Here is a 7,440-nt window from a genome sequence, read left to right on the forward strand (position 1 = left end):
CCAAGAGCAAGAACACCTCCTACAACTGATTAATTTTCTACCCAAAACATGGCTTATTCTCTTATCCAAGAAGGTATATTCCTCCAAGGAACATAATTCTGACAAGACTCCTTGAAAAACGATAGCCTAGGGATTACTGGGCTGAAAAACATTGACTCATGAGCCTTACATTACAAGGATAAGTCATCACCTTCTCTGAGGCTGGCTCTGACCAAGCCATATGGGGTGAAAGACATCAAAAACAAGGTAGATTTTTTTTTCTGATCCCAAATTATCTCCTATGATAGAAGAGGAAGAAGGTCTTAGTTCATCTCACGATATATGTGAGTGCCTGAAATATAGGAATCATTCATTAAATGTTGAATTGTCTTCTCTTCCTACCCACTCAATCACAGCTGATTTCACCATTTATTACTGATGCCATGTCACCCAATCCTGGTTCATATGATACTAAATATAGGTCAAGTTAACACCATGGTAGCATTGTGTTTGATTAAAACACTAAACCTTACTTACATAATTTAGTGCATGTTAATTTACCTGACATCAAACCATAAGTTCACCTAGACGGTATTTACTTAAGTAAATACTCTTTCACTTCCTTTCTTTAAAAATGCAGGTTTTGCTTTGATTTTTAATTTTGGAAAATATGTAAAATTACCCCTTTGAAAATTCACAACCCTAGAGGTTTAATGTGGCTACAGGGCTTAAGGAGTCTGGTAAGTTAGGAGGGAGCCTCACGTTTGAGAAAGCTGCATAGCCCCACCTATTTCTTGGCAGCAAACCAGCAGAAAAGTGGACTGCCTGGAGACCATCATGATCATAAGGAAGCATAAAATTGAGCCCCCATGTTCTTTTCGTAACATGAAGCGTGACTCTAAGTTTGAGTCTTACTTTTTACTATCATTTTCTGGGTCTCAAATTCACGTAATTTAAAGAATATGCTTATTAGATTTTTTTCCAAATTATAAAAGTAAAGTATGCTCCTTGAAAAAAGATAATCATATCTAAAAAGAAAAAAGCCAACATTCTCCTCTCTTCCCACCTAATTTTACTGTACTTTCTCACATGTGTACACACCACCCCCTGGTAACAGTTTTATGTGCATTCTGCCACGCTTTCCTCAATGCATATTCTGTATACAAACAATTCTATTCCTTTCAGTAAAAGCTATTTATAAAATGTATAGTAAAATGGGTTTGAATTTTTATAACACTGGAAGTCTAATAAATAACTTCTGATTCTTAGGTTCTAAAAAATCAATTTTTGGTTTGAGAAATATGGATAGTATAGTTACAGTGGACCAGGAAAAGTAACATCAATATCTGAACTGATAACACTGATATTTGTGTTAAGCATTAAAATGCAATTGATGGTGCATTTCCAAGAGATTTCAGTTCTGTCTAACACCACATAAATACCCAGGAAAGTAGTTCTAACCACCCTAAATAGCCAAATACCCTAGATCCTTTCAGAAGAGAACAGAGAACCAAATAAGCCCATTAATCAATGTTTAATTAATAGGTGAAGGAAATTCTATTTGGTGGTTGGTTGATTGAAAACTACCTGAACCAGATAATTTGAATAGATTTAAATGCTCACACCTACCATCTTCCAAATATCATTGAAATATCTGAAGTTAAAACAATTGCCTGGTTTTCATGTCCCAAACAAAGCCTGCATAAAATAATAATTGTTTCCCATTGTTTAAAGCATTTGTGTTTTTTAAAAATCCCATTCTTCCACTTGAGCATTCTCTTCAGTGGCAAAGGGAAGTGTGCTCAACCAGGAACCTTCTGAGGGGCCAGGTCATGTTGATTTCACTTTGTATTCCTTTCATTCCCTACATTCACACTCTTAAATATAATCGGCTCTAATGACTAAGTTCAGTAATATTAGTATCCTTATAATGTTTTGGCTAAATTCCCCCAACATAATAATCTAGGAAAAAGCCCTCTAATTTCCTGTCTTTTTCTTTTTTGGTGGAAAAGTTACAAAGGCTAGAACAGAAGAGATTCAATAATTGATCATTCTAAGAGACCACTGAAAATGTGATTTCAGACCATCACAAGATTTTTGCAAAGGAAGAAATATAAAACTCGCTCTTTATGACTCATAGATTTCCTTTAAATTGAAAGCATGAAATCCTATTGAGATTCATCTTTTCAAGATCCCATTCATTCAAGCAGATATATCTGGCCAAAAATAACTCAGAAGCAGTGACCTTTCAATCTCTTGGAGCTCCGAGCCACGTCTCAGAAACTCGCACGAAAGTCTGTGCTGCTGGGGCCTCGCAAGCAGGGCTGACCTCTGGCAGGATGGAGCCTTTTCAAAGAAGAATAAAGAGCTGTGCTCAGAAGAGGGTATCTTCCAACACTACGGTGTCATTAGCTACCACTGCATGACAAATGTCCCAACCTCAGTGTCTTAAAGCAACAATGATGTATTACTTCTCATAACTCCGGGCCTTGACTGGGTACCTCGGCCAGTCTTGCCTGAGCTCACTCATGCAGCGGCAGTGATGAGCTGAATGCTCTAAGATGGCCTGAGTCATGCTAGAATGGTTGGGATGGATCGCCTCCCTCTGTACGTGGTTTCTCATCCCTGGCTTCTTCAGAAAGGGTGGTCTCAGGATTCCAAGAGTGGAAGCTGCAAAGCCTCTAGAGGCCTTGACTGGAAGGTTCACAATGTCCCATTCTACTAGTCAAAAGCAAACCAGCCCAGCCTCGAAGGGGTGGAGAAATAGACTCTACTCTCGATGAAGAAGTTGCAAAGAATCCAAAGCCATTTTCAATCTACTTCAGGAAATTAAAAATCCCTCACAGCTCCACCCAGCCCAGTCCCGTCAGAGCCTGGACAAAAACCAATGGTGGCCTAAGAGCCTCCATTATCTTCCAGGGCTTCCATATGACCACCTTAAAATGGGATTGTCTAGAGTGCACTTTCTCAAACGAAAAGGCAGAAGGAAATCCAGTACAATACACCACAACTGTAAAAAACGAAGGAAAAGTTTAAAAGGTATATTTACTTGGAGTAGAAACCACAGTCAGAAAAGGTAATTCTACAGAGCTTTAAACTTACGAAATTATCATTTGCAACGTTCAGTGATTCCTTACATGATATCTACAAGTTTTAAAAACAACTGTTTATAAATGCAGGAAACAATATCTTCAATGGTTCCCTCATATCATTAATTTACAATTAATAAATGGCAGGCTACTGACTGCTGGCTTGTATAATTCTATGCTTATGAGAAGGGGAGTTGATAAGGGTTCATTACAGTCTACCCATCAATAAATGGACTCAATATCGCCTACCTCATAGGATTTGCTTCATAGTTAGATGTGTTAATGTGTGCAAATTTCACCAGTGTCTGGAACATAAGTAATCTATAATATTTGGTATAATAATAATTATTATTAATATCACCAAAAGAGTTTATCTTTTCAGTCGTGGTAAATTTTATATTTAACTTCAGAAATCAGAAAAACAATTCATCCTTGCTTTTCTATAAGATAAACAATAACAAAGGTCGATAACATGTAGGGTATAACACACACACACACGCACACACATACATGCACACACACTTGTACAGGCAATTGAGCTGCCTCAACTGAAACTTTCAGAGTGAAGGAGAAACAGCCTGTCTTTGGAGGCACTTGATTTAATAAACATATACACAATTCTTGCCTTATACCAGGGACTGTTCTAGAGAGCGTGTAGACATTAATTCATTTGATCCCCATAACCAACCTAAAAGTTGGTACTTTCATTATCTACATTTTAAAGACAAAGAAACCAAGTCATGGAAAGTTCCACAGTGGTAAATGGACGAGCTGTGACTCCACTGCAGATGGTTCTGCCTGTAGAATCCACGCTCTTGGCGTCTGCTCTCTGCTCCCTCTCCACAGGCAGGCTGACAAATTCCTCCTTCCAACCACTGCATGGCAAGGTAGCTAACAAGGTATGCTCTCTGTTAAATTAAAACATCTTGAGAACCTAATGCACTAGAGAATGTCACGTGTGGCTAGATCAACACTGGCCTAAATACCAAGGATTTAGGGATGGAAAACAGTTATAAACAATTATAAACAACTTGAGGCTTTGTTCTGGATGTTCAACTGCTGTCAAACAGTACATATCAGAAAGCCCGAGGGGTGGGGATATGGTTGGAGGACATTGGGACTCAGGATTATAACTTCAAATTCATCTGTCCTTAGACTCTAATTTGGCCGAGAGAGAATAGATTACGTGCTCATATCCAATTCTTGCTTCTGAACCCTAACTAGCTGGTGACAAGAGGCAGTTCTCTGATGATCCGTTTCTTTCTATGTGAAATAAGAACAAAGAGAGAATGGAGGAGTACAATTCCTCATTTATCCTGAAAATAGGGCAGGCTTCATAAATGCTTGTTCACGTTCCGCTGCAAAGCCTTGAGAAATACAGAGTGATCGAAAACCTGCTTTGGTTTGACTTAAAATTGAGCTGAATCACAGATGCCATGGTTTGCGAGGTCTCCTCTTCCGGGCCCTTACATTTATCCTTCAGTACCTAGCAATTACAAAAAATTCTACAGCAAACGGCACTCATTCTCCCATGAAGCTGAAAAGCATTAGGGGATTTGGCAACCAGTGGCTGACCTCCATGAGAAGCAAACTCATCAAAAGAGTCATTGTTTTGTGTTAAGAATTCAGTCCACAATGATCAATTCACACAACATTCAGAAAAGTAAAGAGGGTCCCTTTTCCTTTCATGCTGTCATGAAATTTAGAAGTAAAGTTAATTTGAAATCTGGCTGAGCTGCCAGTGACCTCTCCCCCCCCCGCCTCAATAGAATGATAAAAGGCACACTCTATCTAAAATGAGTTTATGCTTTCAGGCCATTTTAATCCCAGCGGCCTATTCCAAAGAGTGGAACATTCCTTAAAAGCTTTATATGGTGATTAGATGATTAGGGTTTTAGGGTTTAAGTGGTATTTTCCCTTCAGCAGAAGTCTGCAAAAATTGAATGACTTCTCAACAAATATTTGCCTAAAAAGAAAAAGCTTTCATTTGTCTTAGTGTGATCCCAACCTTGACCATATCATCATTGGACTTGGCTGCTTTCAGACACAGCTTGGCTTACCCAGGCCAGCAAATAAGCTGAAAATGCCTTTATCCAAAGAACACGATTTTTCTTTCCAAGGCAGCAGGCTCTGAGCACTAACTTCCCCAATTCATTTAGGGATAATAGGCCACACTAGAGATGAGATTATTAAGAGCACCTCATATTATAGGGGCGCACTTTCAGGACAGTCAGTATCCCTGGGGAGACAGCCGAGGCTCTTTGCTCACAATTTCACATCAGGCCAGCCTAGAAGTTTATGGAGTGCAGCCCATTATTTTTTCAACAACACAGGTAAGCCTTAACTTCTGTCTCTGACGATATGGAAACTAAGTAACTTGAGACGGCCTCACGACAAAGCATGTAAACATGCCATGTAAAATATAACCAATATTCTTTTTTTTTTTTTTTTTTTTTTTCCCATTTAAGTCATATTTATTCTTAGGTATCAACCCATAGAATTGACTTATTAGCTATAGACATATAGGTACATACACAATATCAGCAGAAGGAGGAAGAGAGAAAAAGATCCAATATTCTTTTAAATGTTTAGTTTTACTTGAGGAACAAAAATAGTAAAGAAACCCCCAGAGCCTCAAAATGACAAGGACATTGAAAATAAGGTCCTGGGTAAAAACCCGAGATTGCCTGTCACTGTGACCACATCCAAAGCCAGGATAAAGGCCTTACATCCATGCAAGATGGAAGTTGGAAGGTAGACACCATCAGAGAGCTGGGACCCTCAGGGAGGTGCAATGGCGGGACTCAAAAACTGGGCTCTGGTGTGGAAAAAAGGTCTTCATGAGTATTAATAAAGGAAAGTCTCCTTTGCAAGAGATTAGAATCCAAATAATTACATCCTGGGTGGTCTGGGAAAAGTCAAGCTAAGATTTTTTTTTTGTAAATGCTCCTGCGATGCCAGGAAGAAGCAAATGAAATCGTTTTTTTCAGGTCTTTACTCAAAAGTCACCTTCTCAGCAAGGCCTTCCCTGTCCACAGTGTTTAAATGTGCATCTACCCCCAATCCTTTCCTCCTTAGCATTCAGTGCCTTCTAGTGTTCTACTACGTAAATAACTGAATTATTGGGTTATTTGCCCATCTCCACCAACAAGATTGGAATTCCCTCAAGGAGAACAGCTCTGTACCTGGCATAACGGAGGTTCCCCATGATGGTCTCTGCTATGATTGGCCTCCACATGTATTGGATAATCAGGGGAAGCATCTGAGTGACTCTGCTCATGCTTGTCTGGATGACGGGGTTACATATTGACACACACTCATTGAGACTTCTTTGTTGAGTGTTGGGGTTGGATGTGTGGATTTGAATCTGGCTATAGCAAAGGGAAATAAAGAAATTGCCTGCTTGTGTGAGTAAAAAAGTTTGGTGGGAGAGAGGGGAGCAGGAGGGTTTAGAGGAGTGAAGAAAAGTGTAGCATAGCTGAGTGTAGGAACCACAGAGAGAAAAACCTCATACGCCCAGCCCAGGCCCACAGTGGTAGGCAAAACTGTAAAGGAGACCGACATATCTGAAAGAAGGCACTACTGCAAAGGATGTTAGAAGGACAAAACGTGTTAATTTCCTTCCCATAGAGAGTCAGATATGGATGGAGAAAGCCTGAGAAGCACAAAACTCTAGCAGCGCCTGGTGAAGTGGGTTTTTATTTCCCCAGCTGAAAAGAAAATGTCAGTGATTCATCAACAGAGTTGATTATCTTTCTTCCAAAGATGCCCCAGAGAGCAGCTAAGAAGATATAATGGCAAACCCCAACAGTCTCTAACAGATTCAATCCTTCTGCTCATAACACAGAAGCCCATCCATGAGTCCATGACGAACAATGTTCTGGGTGTCCCGGTAATGGTAGGAAAAAAACAGGGATTGGCACCCCAAACACCCTCACATTTTACTTAATTTCTAATGGTCAAACATTGACCAGGTACTCTTCCTCACCCACATTTTCGTCTCTTCTTCATGTGACAAGGTCTCATTTCCCCTTTTATGGCTTCATTAATATTCCAGTTGCAGCTTTCCATAGGTGTCCTGTAACTACATTCTTTCCAGGGGTTGTTTAGGAGACTTGTATTTCACACATGTGAAAGACATTCCCTGTCAAATTTCGTCCACTTGAAGCTTTTCTGAGAGAACCAAAGTGAAGATTTGAGACTTCCCTTTCTGGTTTTTGTTTTTGCATTTTACTTTGAACACTCCATTTATTTCAACCAGCCACATACACAAAAACTCGCCTTTTCCCCATTACTTGTCATCTGCTTCTTATCTTCTTTGAGATGCAGTGCCATTAAAAAAAATCTCCAATTTTAATTTTTAAATAGCTTT

This window comes from Ceratotherium simum, chromosome Y (assembly GCF_057802395.1).
Source record: "Ceratotherium simum simum isolate JZ-2026a chromosome Y, ASM5780239v1, whole genome shotgun sequence".
NCBI lineage: Eukaryota > Metazoa > Chordata > Mammalia > Perissodactyla > Rhinocerotidae > Ceratotherium > Ceratotherium simum.